Source organism: Drosophila melanogaster, chromosome 3R, assembly GCF_000001215.4.
Source record: "Drosophila melanogaster chromosome 3R".
Taxonomy (NCBI): Eukaryota; Metazoa; Arthropoda; class Insecta; order Diptera; family Drosophilidae; genus Drosophila; species Drosophila melanogaster.
In genome coordinates, this window is record NT_033777.3 from 1,172,125 (window position 1) to 1,191,019 (window position 18,895).

Consider the following 18,895-nt stretch of genomic DNA (forward strand, 5'->3'; position numbering starts at 1 on the left):
GCAGAATCTGGCCTCGTCCTGTTCCAGCTTGCACTCTGCAGTGGGGGGATTTTCTCCGCATTCTCTGCATATATAGTGCCAAGAACAATATGCCTTGGTGGGACCATAGCCTTGGCACCTGTGGCATTGAATCGGCTCCGATTGCTTACGGGGTTTCTCCCATGTTACCCTGTGCCTGCAGACAACCAGTATGCCCTTTACTTGATTGTTGTTCTCCGCCTTTTTGAGGTCAATGAACCTCATATTAAGAGGAAGAGAGGTTGCCTTTGCGCGGGGTATAAATCCGTACAACGTTATGTCCTTCGTTCTGGAGGGTTGCGATGATATCCTCCGATGGGACTCCGTGGTGAATGTTGCGCATGACTATTTTGTAGGGTCGGTCCTCCGGTAGCTGATGATGATGAAAAAGAGATCCTTTGTCGAGAAAGTGCCAGGCCACCAGCCTGTAGCTATCAGGGGAGTTGCACTGAACAGCGCAGTCTCCCGAATTAAGGGCCTTAATTGTATAGGAGTCTCCCACAAGGGCGTCCAGCTCGCTGCGAAATGCTGTGAAGTTAACCACATTGGGAAACATCATTCTAGGCACCTTAGAGTGACGGCTTGATTTCGGAGCGGCTGGTACAGTTTGGTGAGCACCTTTCAGCTGTTGTTTTGGTCCTGCTTTCCTTGCGGCACGGTTGAGGGCGGTATTCGAGGAGCATGGCTCCTTGCCGGCTTATCAGATGCAACCTTTTTTACCATATTAGGGGAGAGGACTGCGCCTGCTCCCTTTTTGATTCCTCCATTTCTTGATTTACAGGAGACATCCTGCCAGCCGGTGGCAGATTGTGGCTTCGCGGTTGAGCTGACAGATGCACTGTTGTGAGTTGTACTGGCAGCAGTAGAGCACACGTTGCCGCTCAAGGAGGAGGTAAAGATGTACGCAGACGAGATAGTCGAGCTGGTGGAGGTCAGTGTGAAGGTCGAACTGCAGTAGGTGTTTGAAATACTGGTATTAGCGAAGGCTGGATCTTCACTTTGCCAGCTCTTTTTCATTTGCTCCCGTATCTCTTTTGGGCCCGCGCCAGCAATTAGCTTCATCGACTCATAATCGATAGATTTTTGCTGTGGACCGTTATCCATTTTCAAAAAAAAACGTACGCTGGCTAGTAAAAGTCGCCACACTTTCACTTGCCAAAACTTAATTTGATTATGTTATCGTTTATTATACTTTGTGCCACAGTTGTGGACTTGCCCGTAAGTTTGTTAAACTAAACTGTGCCACTGCATCGAAAACGCGTCCGGCTTATCGCAACTGCGAAACTGAACTACACCACATAAAAAGAAAAAACAGAATTCATTGCTGGCCACGTAAAGGTTGTGAAATTCGGTTTGACCAATTTTCATTGCATACTTTCGCCACACTTATTTTTATTTCCTTAAAAGGGTATGCGCCAAGAAATGAAAGAAGTGTTAATAGAATTTCCTAAATAAAATTAAACAAAAAACAATTACACACTGCGGCAGTGAAAAAATCTGCGAGTGCAAAAGTTATTGTTAAAATAAATAGAAATTAAAAACAAATACACACTGCGGCAGTAAGAAGAAAAATCTGCGAGTGCAAAAAAAATGTTGTTAAAATAAATAGTAATAAAAAACAATTAAACACTGCGGCAGGAAAAAACTGCGACTAATAAAAACTAATAAAATTAATGCAAGAAGTAAAATGTGTTAATTCACAGCTATAACATAAGTAAATGTGAATAAATAATCAATCAAAAAATTAAAAATCGAAACCAATGGAAAAATAAGATGTGTGGTAATCTACTGGAAAGGTTAAGTGGTGTGGAATGCATTCAAAAAAAGCTGCCTAGTAGATTGTGTGCAACCCGTACCTTAGTAGGCTACCTGCCAAAAAGGATCCATTACGGACCACCGTGCAGTATCTAAACATTAGGAAAATTTATTAAAATTGGCTCACACTTAAAAACAAAAAAAAAATAAGAAAAAATATAAAATAAAAATAAAGGAAAAAAAGAGAAACGTCCGATTCCCACCGCGCGGCTATTTAAATATTTACGAATCTTAAGAAATTCATTATTAAAGTTATTTTCTTTTACTCTATAGAACTTCCGTCAAGGGATTTTAAACACCACAACATAACATATTATACCAATACAAAAAGGAACAACACTAGTTGCCTACACCTACACATCTACACACCAACCTGAGTAAGTGAGACGCACTCTCTTCGGAAATAGTTTTGTAAGGAAAAAGTTGTAAATTGTATCAAAAAATTCAACAAAATCGAAAATTTAAAATTCTTAATTACCGGTTCTTACCTTACAGTTTCCCGGGTTAGCAAAGAAAATGGAGGAAATTAAGGAAACTTTAGGGAAGTTTGATGACTCTTTGAAAGCTCTGTTAAACCAGGTTATGGGGATTAAGGAGGATGTCAAGAAGGTTAGCAATAGGCTTTGTACGTTGGAAAATGAGTATGAACAGCGCAATCCGGTGTCGAATCAGCCTATCCCCCTAACTAAACCACGTAACGAATACGAGCTAAGGGAAACTTCTACCTTACCCGATTGTTTAAAGGAATTACAACCATTCGAAGGTCAATTGGAGTAGTATGTGTCGTGGGTCAACAGGGCTCAATTGATTCTAAATGAATATGAAATTGTAAAATACAAGCCTTTGTATAGGTCCATTGTTTTGCATATTAGACAGAAGATAAGAGGTAAAGCCGATTTGGCCCTCTGTTCTTATAGCGTACCAGACGACGACTGGGCCGAAGTCAAACGAGTTCTGGCATTTCATTACGCGGACAAAAGAGATGTTCGCACTCTCGAGTATCAACTGTCGCAGTTGACTCAGGGTAATAAGTCCTTGGAGGAATTTTATATGGAGGTAAATAGTCAGTTTTCACTTATTATTAACAAGTTGAAGAGTGGCGGTCATCCCCCAAACGTGGTTAGCGCCTTGATAGAAACCTATAGGGATAAAGCTTTAGATGTCTTCTTGAGAGGGCTCGAGGGCGATGTTTCCAAATTATTGGTGATACGTAGTCCCAAGAATTTGCCAGAGGCATATAGTTTTTGCTTGGAGCTACAGAATATAAACTTCCGGGGACGCTCGGTCAGGCCTACTTACACTCCTTCATTCAATCACCCCGCTCAACAATATCGCTCTTCAGTCGTGCCACGTTTCCCTTCGGCGCAGCCGCCGATTAGAGCGCCTATGATCGCTGCCCAAAATGATAGCTCAGGTAGGAATTGGCAGGGTTATCAAGGTCCGCGACAGGCAATTAAGATGGAATCTAACAGGTCAGGTCAGTCGTATCAATCCGGGCTCAACGCTCGTAGAGAGAAGGACACCGCTAGCAAACGGAGTCCAAGCACATCCGCAAACCCTTTTGGGAAAGCGCAACGATTGTACCACATGACGATAGTCGGGCCTCCTAGTACAATCATAGCTGAGGATACCCACCCCGAGGCATTTTACGGGGAAGGTTGCGAACATAACGATGGTTCAGACCAACAGGTCTTCCTAGGAGAGCAAAACCAAGGAGTAATAGTTGAGGAACAGCCAAATGCGGAAGAAGTAACAAATTTTATGACGGACACCTCTCTAGCGTACCATACTTAAAATATGATACCAGAGACGGGGCTAAGTTACAATTCCTAGTTGACACCGGCGCAAATAAAAATTTTATTAGCCCAAAAATCGCTGCTGGTTCAACTCCTTTAACAACACCATTCTTTGCCCAGTCTGCCACAGGTTGCGTAAAAATCACACGTCAACTTGTGGGGCAGTTTTTTAAAAAATTTGGCAATGACTTACTTCTCACATTTTTCGTGTTACCTGGATTAAATTCCTTCGACGGAATAATTGGTGACGACACGCTTAAGGAATTAAAAGCCTTGATCGACAGGGAGAAAGACTTACTTGTTATAACACCAGGCGTCAAGCTGCCACTTTTAGCTAAGAAATCTTTCAACGTTCATTCATTAATTAATATCGATCATTCAGAGTCCATAAATCTTGCCTTGAATGCTCTAATCAGCAAATTTTCAAATATTTTTGAACCAATATCACCTGGAGGAGCCGTTAACACTGTCGTTAGAGCAGAAATTCGTACTAACACTCAGGACCCTATCTACGCTAAAAGTTACCCATACCCAGCCAACATGAGAGGGGTGGTAGAAGCACAGGTGGAAGAATTGTTACGCGATGGTATAATAAGACCTTCAAGAAGTCCTTATAACTCTCCCCTTTGGGTCGTGCCTAAAAAACCAAAACCAAATGGGGAAAAACAATATCGTTTAGTGATTGATTTCAAGCGTTTAAACGCCGTTACCATATCTGATGCGTACCCTATACCAGACATTAATTCCACACTGGCCAGTCTCGGTAAGGCTAGATATTTCACCACTCTCGATCTAACGTCGGGCTTCCATCAGATTCACATGAAAGAACAGGACATTGGTCGAATCTGCGCCTTATTTTTGAAAGATTGAGAGACGCGAATCTGCGGGTAAATCTGGAGAAAACCCAGTTCTTGGCAAGTGAGGTAGAGTTCTTGGGATACATTGTCTCGGCGGAGGGCATTAAAGCCGACAGTAAGAAAGTAGAAGCCATTAACAAAATGGAACCACCTACCAACATTAGGGAATTAAAAAGGTTCTTGGGTATGACTTCCTACTACAGGAAGTTTATTCAGGATTACGCCAAGGTGGCGAAACCCTTAACTAATCTTACTAGAGGGAAATATGCTAGAATCAAGGCATCTCAATCAACAAAGGCTCTAATTGGGTTGAATGAAGAAGCCTTACAAGCCTTTAAAAATTTGAAAACCATTCTGTCTTCATCAGAAGTGCTTGCTTTCCCCAATTTTAACATACCATTTCACCTGACAAGAGACGCGTCCAATTACGCTATTGGGGCGGTTTTGTCACAAAACGCCCAAGGGAAAGACAGACCCATCGCTTATATATCACGCGCCTTAAATAAAACTGAAGAAAATTACGCTACAATAGAAAAGGAAATGCTCGCGATAGTCTGGGCATTAGACAATCTACGATCATATTTGTACGGCGCTACAACACTCAGAGTGTATACAGATCATCAACCTCTTACATTTGCCTTAGGCAACAGGAATTTCAATGCTAAACTGAAGCGTTGGAAATCTCGCATAGAGGAGTACAACTGTGAATTGATTTACAAACCAGGGAAGTCAAATGTAGTCGCCGACGCACTTTCTCGTATTGTTTCTCACGTTAATTTTTTTATGATCTGACACAGCTACAGGTTCTGATACTGATTCCGTACAAACCATCCATAGCGCTCTCCACGACGTTTCGCACTACGTGCCCCACGTAGAAGTGCCCATCAACGTTTTTAGAAACCAATTAATTTTTCAACTGGACTTACCCGAATACTCTTGCGAGCATCCTCATTCGGGATTTGTTCGTCATTTTATACCTATTAACTGTGGTATCCAATCCAGCCTAACTATTTCATTACGAAAATATTTAAAACCATCCGTTATTAATGGAGTTAAAATTCCAGATTCATATTTGCACCTCTTCCAGACACAATGTCTCAATAATTTCAAAATGTTTAAGATACGTATTACACAAAGATTAGTTACAGACTTATCTGATGAGGAAGAAATCTGAAGGGAATTGACAAAGAACATCGGAGGGCTCATCGGGCACCCAAGGAGATTCGTCTTCAAATTCTCGAAAAGTTTTATTTCCCAAAAATGGCTAGTACGATCCGTGTTTAGCTGTCTTCATGCGAATGTTGCAAGTTGTTTAAATACGACAGGCACCCGAATAAGCCACTCTTGCACCCAACCAGATTATCCCTGCGAAATCCTTCACATTGATATCTTTACTTTACAAAAGAAAATATATCTGAGCTGCATAGATAAGTTTACGAAATTCGCGAAACTTTTCCCGTTGGAGTCAAAATCTTCGGTTCATCTGCGGGAAAAGTTGGTGGAAGTACTTCACTATTTTTCAGTCCCTAAAACTATTGTGTCAGACAATGAGAGGGGATTGCTATGTCCAACTGTACTCAATTATTTACAAACGCTGGGAATTAAGTTGTACAACACCCCAACCCAAAAGAGCGAAGTCAATGGTCAGGTAGAAAGATTCCACTCCACCTTTTTATAAATCTATAGGTGTCTAAAAACCGAATATCCGACGTTTAAGGACACAGAATTGGTACCCATAACAGTGGACAGATACAACAACTCTGTTCACTCAACGCTACAAGCCAGAGGTAGTACAAGAAGATAGAAGAGTAACTGTCAAGACTAGATCCGGTAAAACTTTTCACAAATCAGATCTTAGGAATTAATAACAAAAAGAGAGAGAGCGTGTCACTTTTAATCATACACTTATAAATTAAGAATACTATAATACCACTTCTAACTGTCATAATGTCCACACACAATTTGTTAAGTTAAAATTTTAATTCAAAAGACACCATTTATTTAAATAAAAAAACCTTCTTGTATCATACCACAATATCTTAATAATCCGAAAACTAAGTTTGCTCTTCATCCACATGGTGGGAGCAATCCACATAATCAAGTACGATTCACCTGTCGTCCCACTACAAAGAGGCAACGTATGGAGAGTAACCGGGGTCTTCAAGTTGGCGAATTTCATCGATTTGAAAGGGATGCAACGAATCGTCTAGGCCACTCAAGGAGAAGCGGCTATGATCAACGACCAACGAATCACCACCATAACGACTCACTATCTGCAGGAAGCAACAGAGGGTCTCGTCCGGCTGACCGGCTCACCGCATCGGAACCGTCGGGCCATCAATTGGTTGGGCTCCGCCTGGAAATGGATAGCAGGCTCGCCAGATGCAGCAGACTGGGACGCTATTTTGAACTCTCAGGATAATCTAGCCAGGAACAATGATCAGCAAATACGGATCAACACTAGGCTATTCGACGCAACACACCAGTCGCTCCAGCAACTAAATGACGTTATTGGGAAGGTCAACGCCATAGATGGGGATTTTCATCTCTTCACCGCTATACTTCACAAGGCTATGATCTTAGCCACACAGGTAGCGGAGATCACGCGAGCTTGTCAATTAGCTAAAACTGGCGTGGTCAACACAAACCTGTTGGACCACGAGGAAATGGCGGTGATACTGTCGGAAGTAAGAGACCTTCCTTAACAGAACGCAGTGGAAGCAGTAGAGTTCTCTCGACCTACGATACTAACTAATGGGACGGCCCTACTTTACATTGTGGCCATGCCCAAGGTAACGGAGCAGAAATATCGTATGATATACTTGTACCCAACGGTGATTGAGGGAAAACAGGTGATATTGGAAGCCAACAAAGTGGCAACGACCGCCGAAGAAACGTACATCGTCCTCGGCAAATGCCTCTCCATAGGCAATACAACGGTATGCCAGGAAAAAGACCTGCGTAAACTAAAGGAGGACACTTGCATTCCCAGATTGCTTAAGGGAGGACGCGCTACTTGTAGCTACTTGAGGAGCAACGCAGAAACCATCATGCCAGTCGACGACGGCACGATCTTCTTAACAAACTTTAATGGTTCAATAAGCGGCCCACAAAGGAGTACAACTTGAAGGGATCTTACATAATACAATACTCCAACGAAACCATCGCTGTTAAGGGCAGGAATTACAGCAGCCATACTACAACACATCTGATGGCAATTCCGGCAGTACTCTCGAAAATAACTGCAACGAAGTACGAACTTTCCTTAGAATACGTTCACGACTTTAGCCTGGAAAACATCAAAAGGTTATCCGCAACATCAAGCAGACTTGTATACTCCTGTTCTCTGGAAATCATATTGGTAATGATCATCCTCGTAAGCAGTTATCTCATGTGGAGGAAGATCACGTCAACGAAAGGCATCCCAAATACGGGCGACTTCGATCTAACGTCGGGCTTCCATCAGATTCACATGAAAGAACAGGACATTGGTCGAATCTGCGCCTTATTTTTGAAAGATTGAGAGACGCGAATCTGCGGGTAAATCTGGAGAAAACCCAGTTCTTGGCAAGTGAGGTAGAGTTCTTGGGATACATTGTCTCGGCGGAGGGCATTAAAGCCGACAGTAAGAAAGTAGAAGCCATTAACAAAATGGAACCACCTACCAACATTAGGGAATTAAAAAGGTTCTTGGGTATGACTTCCTACTACAGGAAGTTTATTCAGGATTACGCCAAGGTGGCGAAACCCTTAACTAATCTTACTAGAGGGAAATATGCTAGAATCAAGGCATCTCAATCAACAAAGGCTCTAATTGGGTTGAATGAAGAAGCCTTACAAGCCTTTAAAAATTTGAAAACCATTCTGTCTTCATCAGAAGTGCTTGCTTTCCCCAATTTTAACATACCATTTCACCTGACAAGAGACGCGTCCAATTACGCTATTGGGGCGGTTTTGTCACAAAACGCCCAAGGGAAAGACAGACCCATCGCTTATATATCACGCGCCTTAAATAAAACTGAAGAAAATTACGCTACAATAGAAAAGGAAATGCTCGCGATAGTCTGGGCATTAGACAATCTACGATCATATTTGTACGGCGCTACAACACTCAGAGTGTATACAGATCATCAACCTCTTACATTTGCCTTAGGCAACAGGAATTTCAATGCTAAACTGAAGCGTTGGAAATCTCGCATAGAGGAGTACAACTGTGAATTGATTTACAAACCAGGGAAGTCAAATGTAGTCGCCGACGCACTTTCTCGTATTGTTTCTCACGTTAATTTTTTTATGATCTGACACAGCTACAGGTTCTGATACTGATTCCGTACAAACCATCCATAGCGCTCTCCACGACGTTTCGCACTACGTGCCCCACGTAGAAGTGCCCATCAACGTTTTTAGAAACCAATTAATTTTTCAACTGGACTTACCCGAATACTCTTGCGAGCATCCTCATTCGGGATTTGTTCGTCATTTTATACCTATTAACTGTGGTATCCAATCCAGCCTAACTATTTCATTACGAAAATATTTAAAACCATCCGTTATTAATGGAGTTAAAATTCCAGATTCATATTTGCACCTCTTCCAGACACAATGTCTCAATAATTTCAAAATGTTTAAGATACGTATTACACAAAGATTAGTTACAGACTTATCTGATGAGGAAGAAATCTGAAGGGAATTGACAAAGAACATCGGAGGGCTCATCGGGCACCCAAGGAGATTCGTCTTCAAATTCTCGAAAAGTTTTATTTCCCAAAAATGGCTAGTACGATCCGTGTTTAGCTGTCTTCATGCGAATGTTGCAAGTTGTTTAAATACGACAGGCACCCGAATAAGCCACTCTTGCACCCAACCAGATTATCCCTGCGAAATCCTTCACATTGATATCTTTACTTTACAAAAGAAAATATATCTGAGCTGCATAGATAAGTTTACGAAATTCGCGAAACTTTTCCCGTTGGAGTCAAAATCTTCGGTTCATCTGCGGGAAAAGTTGGTGGAAGTACTTCACTATTTTTCAGTCCCTAAAACTATTGTGTCAGACAATGAGAGGGGATTGCTATGTCCAACTGTACTCAATTATTTACAAACGCTGGGAATTAAGTTGTACAACACCCCAACCCAAAAGAGCGAAGTCAATGGTCAGGTAGAAAGATTCCACTCCACCTTTTTATAAATCTATAGGTGTCTAAAAACCGAATATCCGACGTTTAAGGACACAGAATTGGTACCCATAACAGTGGACAGATACAACAACTCTGTTCACTCAACGCTACAAGCCAGAGGTAGTACAAGAAGATAGAAGAGTAACTGTCAAGACTAGATCCGGTAAAACTTTTCACAAATCAGATCTTAGGAATTAATAACAAAAAGAGAGAGAGCGTGTCACTTTTAATCATACACTTATAAATTAAGAATACTATAATACCACTTCTAACTGTCATAATGTCCACACACAATTTGTTAAGTTAAAATTTTAATTCAAAAGACACCATTTATTTAAATAAAAAAACCTTCTTGTATCATACCACAATATCTTAATAATCCGAAAACTAAGTTTGCTCTTCATCCACATGGTGGGAGCAATCCACATAATCAAGTACGATTCACCTGTCGTCCCACTACAAAGAGGCAACGTATGGAGAGTAACCGGGGTCTTCAAGTTGGCGAATTTCATCGATTTGAAAGGGATGCAACGAATCGTCTAGGCCACTCAAGGAGAAGCGGCTATGATCAACGACCAACGAATCACCACCATAACGACTCACTATCTGCAGGAAGCAACAGAGGGTCTCGTCCGGCTGACCGGCTCACCGCATCGGAACCGTCGGGCCATCAATTGGTTGGGCTCCGCCTGGAAATGGATAGCAGGCTCGCCAGATGCAGCAGACTGGGACGCTATTTTGAACTCTCAGGATAATCTAGCCAGGAACAATGATCAGCAAATACGGATCAACACTAGGCTATTCGACGCAACACACCAGTCGCTCCAGCAACTAAATGACGTTATTGGGAAGGTCAACGCCATAGATGGGGATTTTCATCTCTTCACCGCTATACTTCACAAGGCTATGATCTTAGCCACACAGGTAGCGGAGATCACGCGAGCTTGTCAATTAGCTAAAACTGGCGTGGTCAACACAAACCTGTTGGACCACGAGGAAATGGCGGTGATACTGTCGGAAGTAAGAGACCTTCCTTAACAGAACGCAGTGGAAGCAGTAGAGTTCTCTCGACCTACGATACTAACTAATGGGACGGCCCTACTTTACATTGTGGCCATGCCCAAGGTAACGGAGCAGAAATATCGTATGATATACTTGTACCCAACGGTGATTGAGGGAAAACAGGTGATATTGGAAGCCAACAAAGTGGCAACGACCGCCGAAGAAACGTACATCGTCCTCGGCAAATGCCTCTCCATAGGCAATACAACGGTATGCCAGGAAAAAGACCTGCGTAAACTAAAGGAGGACACTTGCATTCCCAGATTGCTTAAGGGAGGACGCGCTACTTGTAGCTACTTGAGGAGCAACGCAGAAACCATCATGCCAGTCGACGACGGCACGATCTTCTTAACAAACTTTAATGGTTCAATAAGCGGCCCACAAAGGAGTACAACTTGAAGGGATCTTACATAATACAATACTCCAACGAAACCATCGCTGTTAAGGGCAGGAATTACAGCAGCCATACTACAACACATCTGATGGCAATTCCGGCAGTACTCTCGAAAATAACTGCAACGAAGTACGAACTTTCCTTAGAATACGTTCACGACTTTAGCCTGGAAAACATCAAAAGGTTATCCGCAACATCAAGCAGACTTGTATACTCCTGTTCTCTGGAAATCATATTGGTAATGATCATCCTCGTAAGCAGTTATCTCATGTGGAGGAAGATCACGTCAACGAAAGGCATCCCAAATACGGGCGACTTCGCTTCGGAATTGGAATCAGCGAGCGTCAAAAGCGAGCTCAAGTGATCTGCGGGACGCAGATCTTGTGGTGGGGGGGAGTTAACACAGGCCACAACGAGCCTCCTCCCCGTCCCCCTCAATAACTCGCTCGGCCAACAACAACGCTGCGCTGGTCAAATATCGACTAGCGCAAGTGTCGCAATATCCGTTGCGACCAAAACGCTGACACCGCTGAACGCTGCACGCACGTCTCCGCTGTGGGACCAAGAAACCACAGCGTCAGCTCCCGGCAATGCTGCGCTGCCCGACGCTGTTGTCGCAACGACCGCTGCGGCTAGAAGGCTGACGCAGCTACTCAAGCCGGGTAGATAAGCCGGTGGAATCGTCGCGGGAAGGCAGTGCAATTCTTGCTGCGATCCTATCCTATCAACCTAAACCTCGAATAAAAATAAAATCAATTCGTCTTCTTTATTTGGAAATGCAGTTCTCGTTAAGGTAGTCCTTCGGACTGCCATAACTTATATCTTATAAGCCAAGGTTTTTTACAAACCTGGCAAAGAAAACTTCGTGGCAGATGCCCTATCTAGGCAGAATCTGAATGCCTTACAAAACGAAACCCGATTAGACGCTGTGACTATCCACAGCGAGTTGTCCCTGACATACACGGTCGAAACTACTGATAAACCCTTAAATTGCTTCAGGAACCAGATCATTGTGGAACCAGCACGGAAGCCCTAAAAGAAGTCGTTAGCCCTGAAATTGTAAACGCGATTCATTGCGTATGCCTACTCTAGCAAGTTTTCAACACGACCTCATTACGCATTTTCCGTCTACCCAATTCCGTCACTGCAAGAATGTCGTGTTGGATATATCCGAGCAGTTAGAAATCATCACTGCAGAACACAACCGTGCACACCGAGCTGCGCAGGAAAATATTAAACAAGTTCTTCGTGACTATTATTTTCCTAAAATGGGCATTTTAGCAAAGGAAGTGGTAGCTAATTGCAGGGTCTGCACCCAAGCAAAGTATGACAGGCACCCGAAGAAGCAAGAGCTCGGGGAAACACCTATCCCCAGTTATACTGGTGAAATGGTGCATATTGACATTTTCTCAACCGACAGGAAGCTATTCCTGACTTGCGTTGACAAATTTTCAAAATTTGCAATAGTGCAACCAGTGGCGTCCAGAACAATAGTGGACATCACAGCACCCCTGCTGCATTCAACTCAGAAACTATCACCTCAACGCTCAAGAACAGCTTCGACATTGACATAGTGAATGCGCCCCCATTCCACATCTCGTCCAATGGACAAGTTGAACGGTTTCACAGCACACTGGCAGAAATTGCCAGATGTCTGAAGTTGGACAAAAAGACAAATGACACAGTAGAACTAATCCTGAGGGCATCAGTAGAATATAACAAAACCGTGCACTCGGTCACTCTTGAGAGGCCAATTGAGGTTATACACTCAGGGACCCACGAGCGCTGCCTAAACATCAAGGCCAGATTGGTTAAAGCCCAGCAGGACTACATCGAAAGATGTAACCCGACCAGACAAAACCATATATTTGAGATGGAGAACAGGTCTTTGTAAAAAAGAACAAGAGGTTAGGAAATAATCTGACCCCATTATGCACGGAACAAAAGGTGCAAGAAGACCTCGGAACGTCTGTTCTCATTAAAGGGAGGGTGGTCCATAAGGACAACCTCAAGTAGGCGCTCGCTTTACAGTTAGTTAAAAAGTTATGTTAAGAAAAACCCGAGCACCTTGTCTATAATTTCCAGGTTCACCCTCATGATGTTAATTTCCCTGGTAGTAGCGAATGCTCGGATCACCGACTTTTCGGATCAAATACATTCCCGTGTTAGATGGGGATGTGCTGGTGTTTGAACAGCGTGAACTTTTGAAACATTCACCATTCAACATAACCTTTCCGAGTACGCTATCATGATAGACGAAACACAAAAACTGCCCTAGTCCTTTCCCCAGTCCCATATGTGTAAATTGCCAGAGGTTGATACAGATCACCTGAGAACGTTGTTCTCCGTCCTTAATGTTCACCACAGGATTGCCAGGAGCCTAGACTTCTTAGATACAGCTCTGAAGGTAGTGGCGGGTACTCCTGATGCCTCCGATTTCCTAAAGGTCAAGATAACGGAGGCTCACCTAGTGGAATCTAACTCTAGGCAGATAATCATCTACTCAGTGACCCAGAAACAGATCAATAGATTATCCGACACAATCAATAAGATAATTAATGCCCGAAAAAACGACTTGGTTGACACTTGGTAGAAGCATCTAAAATTAGAGTCCTCCAGTCCGCAAACATCATCCATATACTAATAGGGTTAAGGGTTAAGGGTTAAGTGCATGAAGGTCTCTGTCTACTCAGTTTCCCATCAACACATCCTCTTATGCCTCGACGACGACACACTGGCGGAATGTAAAGATGACACCTTCGCGGTCAGAGGATGCACTCAGACCACACACCATACGTTCTGCGAACGTGCGCGTTCACTCTAAGCGGGAAACTCTGCACAATGCCACACACAAACCAGCCACTTGCAAGCAATAACGCCGGTAGACGACGGTGTTGTGATAATCAACGAAGCAACAGCCCACGTTAGCACAGATGGTGGGCCACAGATTCTGATCGAGGGAACGTACCTGGTGACCTTAGAGCAATCGGCAACTATCAATGGTACTGAGTTTGTAAACATTCGAAAGGCACTAAGCAAGCAACTAGGATCGTCAGATCTCCACTCCGCTGGCTCGCCTAGGGTCTGGTTCGCAGCTGGTGTATCCTGAACGACGGTCTGATGGACTCCTTTTTACTTTATCTGGCGTTAAGGAGAAGACGAGCCTCCGAGGAGATGCAGCGGACCATCGACAAGTACAGCTTGACCGAGGACGGTCAAAAACCTGAGGGGGGATAGTTAACAAACCATCAAGTTTACATTCCCTTAGCAACTAAGTAGCCTCGCATAAGTAATGCTGACGCGCCATAATGGAGTTCAGCGCTCTATGCTGAGACCGTTCGGCGGTGGAAGTCCGACGCTTCCCATTTGGAGTGTTGAGTCGGCTTGCCGCTCATGTCTTGGTGGCGCGACGCATTGTCGCGTATGGTAGACCAAGCAAAGAATATTGTCTGTACTTTAGTTCTAAAAAAGCTGCTCAATAAACCACAGCTCATCTCCGGTGTATAGCCATAAAATCACTTTGTTCTTATTTACATTGCATTGCTATGCCACAAGGCTAGCAATATAACTAAGGGGGCGAAGTCCAGCCCTCCAACGTTATCTACCTAAATCCAGTGCAAAGGTCGTCCCTAATTCTTGAGAAGGAAGACCACGGGTCACGGAAGAGGAGATACTAATAACCCCCCTGGATAGAGAAGAGGAGTATACATAACTTGTATGTATTCTTGATAAAGGTCTAGAATACTATAGTCAAGTTCCCCGACTATCAGACTATCAGATTTTTCTAGGATATCAATAGATACTGGGAAATAAAATAAGAACAAAATTTAAAAATTGCTTAAAAGTGGGGTCGTGACTGTTTTGGAAGTTTTGTAGGTGAAAGGACGGGCGTGGCCACGGTGTTCTTGGTATACCGATAAAAATTGGCAAGGCCAAGAATAAAACGAAGAAATTTCAAAAGTGTGGGCGTGGCAGTGTTTGGACGTTTGGAGGAGTGGCTTTGCCAATCGATAGAAATTTACAAAACAAACAAAATATGAAAAAAATATCACAACATTTTGCCAAAGTGTGGGCGTTAGAGTGAGCGTTGCAAAACGTATTTTGGCAAATCGATAAAATGGACATGGCTATATCAACTCAGTTATTGATCCTGATCAAGAATATATATACTTCATATAGTCGAAAACGCTTTTGTCCTACCTGTTACATACTTTTCAACGAATCTGGTATACACTGGTAGATGTAGAAACGCAAAAGGAAATATGCAAATGCAGTCTCGACAGTCGCTTTCCTGTTACCGTTTTATAGCTCGTCTCAATTTTATGTAGAAAAAAATTAAGTACTTTAATTAAATAAAAACTATTTTTAATATTTGGTATTCTTTATCGGTATGCTTTATTATATATACTAACAAGTCCCAAAAAACTAATAAAATTTAATTTAATTTGTATTCTAGTATGAACATGAAGGAATATACTTTAATCATGTGGAGTTTACAGATAATACTCCTTGCTTGGAAATATTAGAAAAACCTCCGCGATGTGTGTTCAAGTTACTGACAGAACAGTGTCATATGCCACAAGGCTCTGATTTGGCTTTTTTAAGTAATATGCACACTGAGTTCGAGTCACACCCAAATTACATTAAAGGATCTGATCGTCGTCATTGGGAAACCGAGTTTGGAATAAAACATTATGCAGGTCTTGTAATCTACGCTGTGGGCGGATTTGTGGAAAAAAATCGAGATGTACAACAAGATGTAATGTTTGAATACATTATACTGAATGCCTTACAAAACGAAACCCGATTAGACGCTGTGACTATCCACAGCGAGTTGTCCCTGACATACACGGTCGAAACTACTGATAAACCCTTAAATTGCTTCAGGAACCAGATCATTGTGGAACCAGCACGGAAGCCCTAAAAGAAGTCGTTAGCCCTGAAATTGTAAACGCGATTCATTGCGTATGCCTACTCTAGCAAGTTTTCAACACGACCTCATTACGCATTTTCCGTCTACCCAATTCCGTCACTGCAAGAATGTCGTGTTGGATATATCCGAGCAGTTAGAAATCATCACTGCAGAACACAACCGTGCACACCGAGCTGCGCAGGAAAATATTAAACAAGTTCTTCGTGACTATTATTTTCCTAAAATGGGCATTTTAGCAAAGGAAGTGGTAGCTAATTGCAGGGTCTGCACCCAAGCAAAGTATGACAGGCACCCGAAGAAGCAAGAGCTCGGGGAAACACCTATCCCCAGTTATACTGGTGAAATGGTGCATATTGACATTTTCTCAACCGACAGGAAGCTATTCCTGACTTGCGTTGACAAATTTTCAAAATTTGCAATAGTGCAACCAGTGGCGTCCAGAACAATAGTGGACATCACAGCACCCCTGCTGCATTCAACTCAGAAACTATCACCTCAACGCTCAAGAACAGCTTCGACATTGACATAGTGAATGCGCCCCCATTCCACATCTCGTCCAATGGACAAGTTGAACGGTTTCACAGCACACTGGCAGAAATTGCCAGATGTCTGAAGTTGGACAAAAAGACAAATGACACAGTAGAACTAATCCTGAGGGCATCAGTAGAATATAACAAAACCGTGCACTCGGTCACTCTTGAGAGGCCAATTGAGGTTATACACTCAGGGACCCACGAGCGCTGCCTAAACATCAAGGCCAGATTGGTTAAAGCCCAGCAGGACTACATCGAAAGATGTAACCCGACCAGACAAAACCATATATTTGAGATGGAGAACAGGTCTTTGTAAAAAAGAACAAGAGGTTAGGAAATAATCTGACCCCATTATGCACGGAACAAAAGGTGCAAGAAGACCTCGGAACGTCTGTTCTCATTAAAGGGAGGGTGGTCCATAAGGACAACCTCAAGTAGGCGCTCGCTTTACAGTTAGTTAAAAAGTTATGTTAAGAAAAACCCGAGCACCTTGTCTATAATTTCCAGGTTCACCCTCATGATGTTAATTTCCCTGGTAGTAGCGAATGCTCGGATCACCGACTTTTCGGATCAAATACATTCCCGTGTTAGATGGGGATGTGCTGGTGTTTGAACAGCGTGAACTTTTGAAACATTCACCATTCAACATAACCTTTCCGAGTACGCTATCATGATAGACGAAACACAAAAACTGCCCTAGTCCTTTCCCCAGTCCCATATGTGTAAATTGCCAGAGGTTGATACAGATCACCTGAGAACGTTGTTCTCCGTCCTTAATGTTCACCACAGGATTGCCAGGAGCCTAGACTTCTTAGATACAGCTCTGAAGGTAGTGGCGGGTACTCCTGATGCCTCCGATTTCCTAAAGGTCAAGATAACGGAGGCTCACCTAGTGGAATCTAACTCTAGGCAGATAATCATCTACTCAGTGACCCAGAAACAGATCAATAGATTATCCGACACAATCAATAAGATAATTAATGCCCGAAAAAACGACTTGGTTGACACTTGGTAGAAGCATCTAAAATTAGAGTCCTCCAGTCCGCAAACATCATCCATATACTAATAGGGTTAAGGGTTAAGGGTTAAGTGCAAGAAGGTCTCTGTCTACTCAGTTTCCCATCAACACATCCTCTTATGCCTCGACGACGACACACTGGCGGAATGTAAAGATGACACCTTCGCGGTCAGAGGATGCACTCAGACCACACACCATACGTTCTGCGAACGTGCGCGTTCACTCTAAGCGGGAAACTCTGCACAATGCCACACACAAACCAGCCACTTGCAAGCAATAACGCCGGTAGACGACGGTGTTGTGATAATCAACGAAGCAACAGCCCACGTTAGCACAGATGGTGGGCCACAGATTCTGATCGAGGGAACGTACCTGGTGACCTTAGAGCAATCGGCAACTATCAATGGTACTGAGTTTGTAAACATTCGAAAGGCACTAAGCAAGCAACTAGGATCGTCAGATCTCCACTCCGCTGGCTCGCCTAGGGTCTGGTTCGCAGCTGGTGTATCCTGAACGACGGTCTGATGGACTCCTTTTTACTTTATCTGGCGTTAAGGAGAAGACGAGCCTCCGAGGAGATGCAGCGGACCATCGACAAGTACAGCTTGACCGAGGACGGTCAAAAACCTGAGGGGGGATAGTTAACAAACCATCAAGTTTACATTCCCTTAGCAACTAAGTAGCCTCGCATAAGTAATGCTGACGCGCCATAATGGAGTTCAGCGCTCTATGCTGAGACCGTTCGGCGGTGGAAGTCCGACGCTTCCCATTTGGAGTGTCGCGCTGCGCCACAAGGAATGTTGAGTCGGCTTGCCGCTCATGTCTTGGTGGCGCGACGCATTGTCGCGTATGGTAGACCAAGCAAAGAATATTGTCTGTACTTTAGTTCTAAAAAAGCTGCTCAATAAACCACAGCTCATCTCCGGTGTATAGCCATAAAATCACTTTGTTCTTATTTACATTGCATTGCTATGCCACAAGGCTAGCAATATAACTAAGGGGGCGAAGTCCAGCCCTCCAACGTTATCTACCTAAATCCAGTGCAAAGGTCGTCCCTAATTCTTGAGAAGGAAGACCACGGGTCACGGAAGAGGAGATACTAATAACCCCCCTGGATAGAGAAGAGGAGTATACATAACTTGTATGTATTCTTGATAAAGGTCTAGAATACTATAGTCAAGTTCCCCGACTATCAGACTATCAGATTTTTCTAGGATATCAATAGATACTGGGAAATAAAATAAGAACAAAATTTAAAAATTGCTTAAAAGTGGGGTCGTGACTGTTTTGGA

The 18,895-nt window shown here is 43.2% G+C and overlaps 1 protein-coding gene across 1 annotated transcript in view; it reads left to right on the forward strand.

Annotated features, from left to right (window-relative positions):
* Myo81F (Myosin 81F) overlaps positions 1–18,895 on the forward strand; it is a 1,965,857-nt gene that overhangs the window by 605,049 nt on the left and 1,341,913 nt on the right. The gene's annotated exons all lie outside the window — the stretch shown is intronic.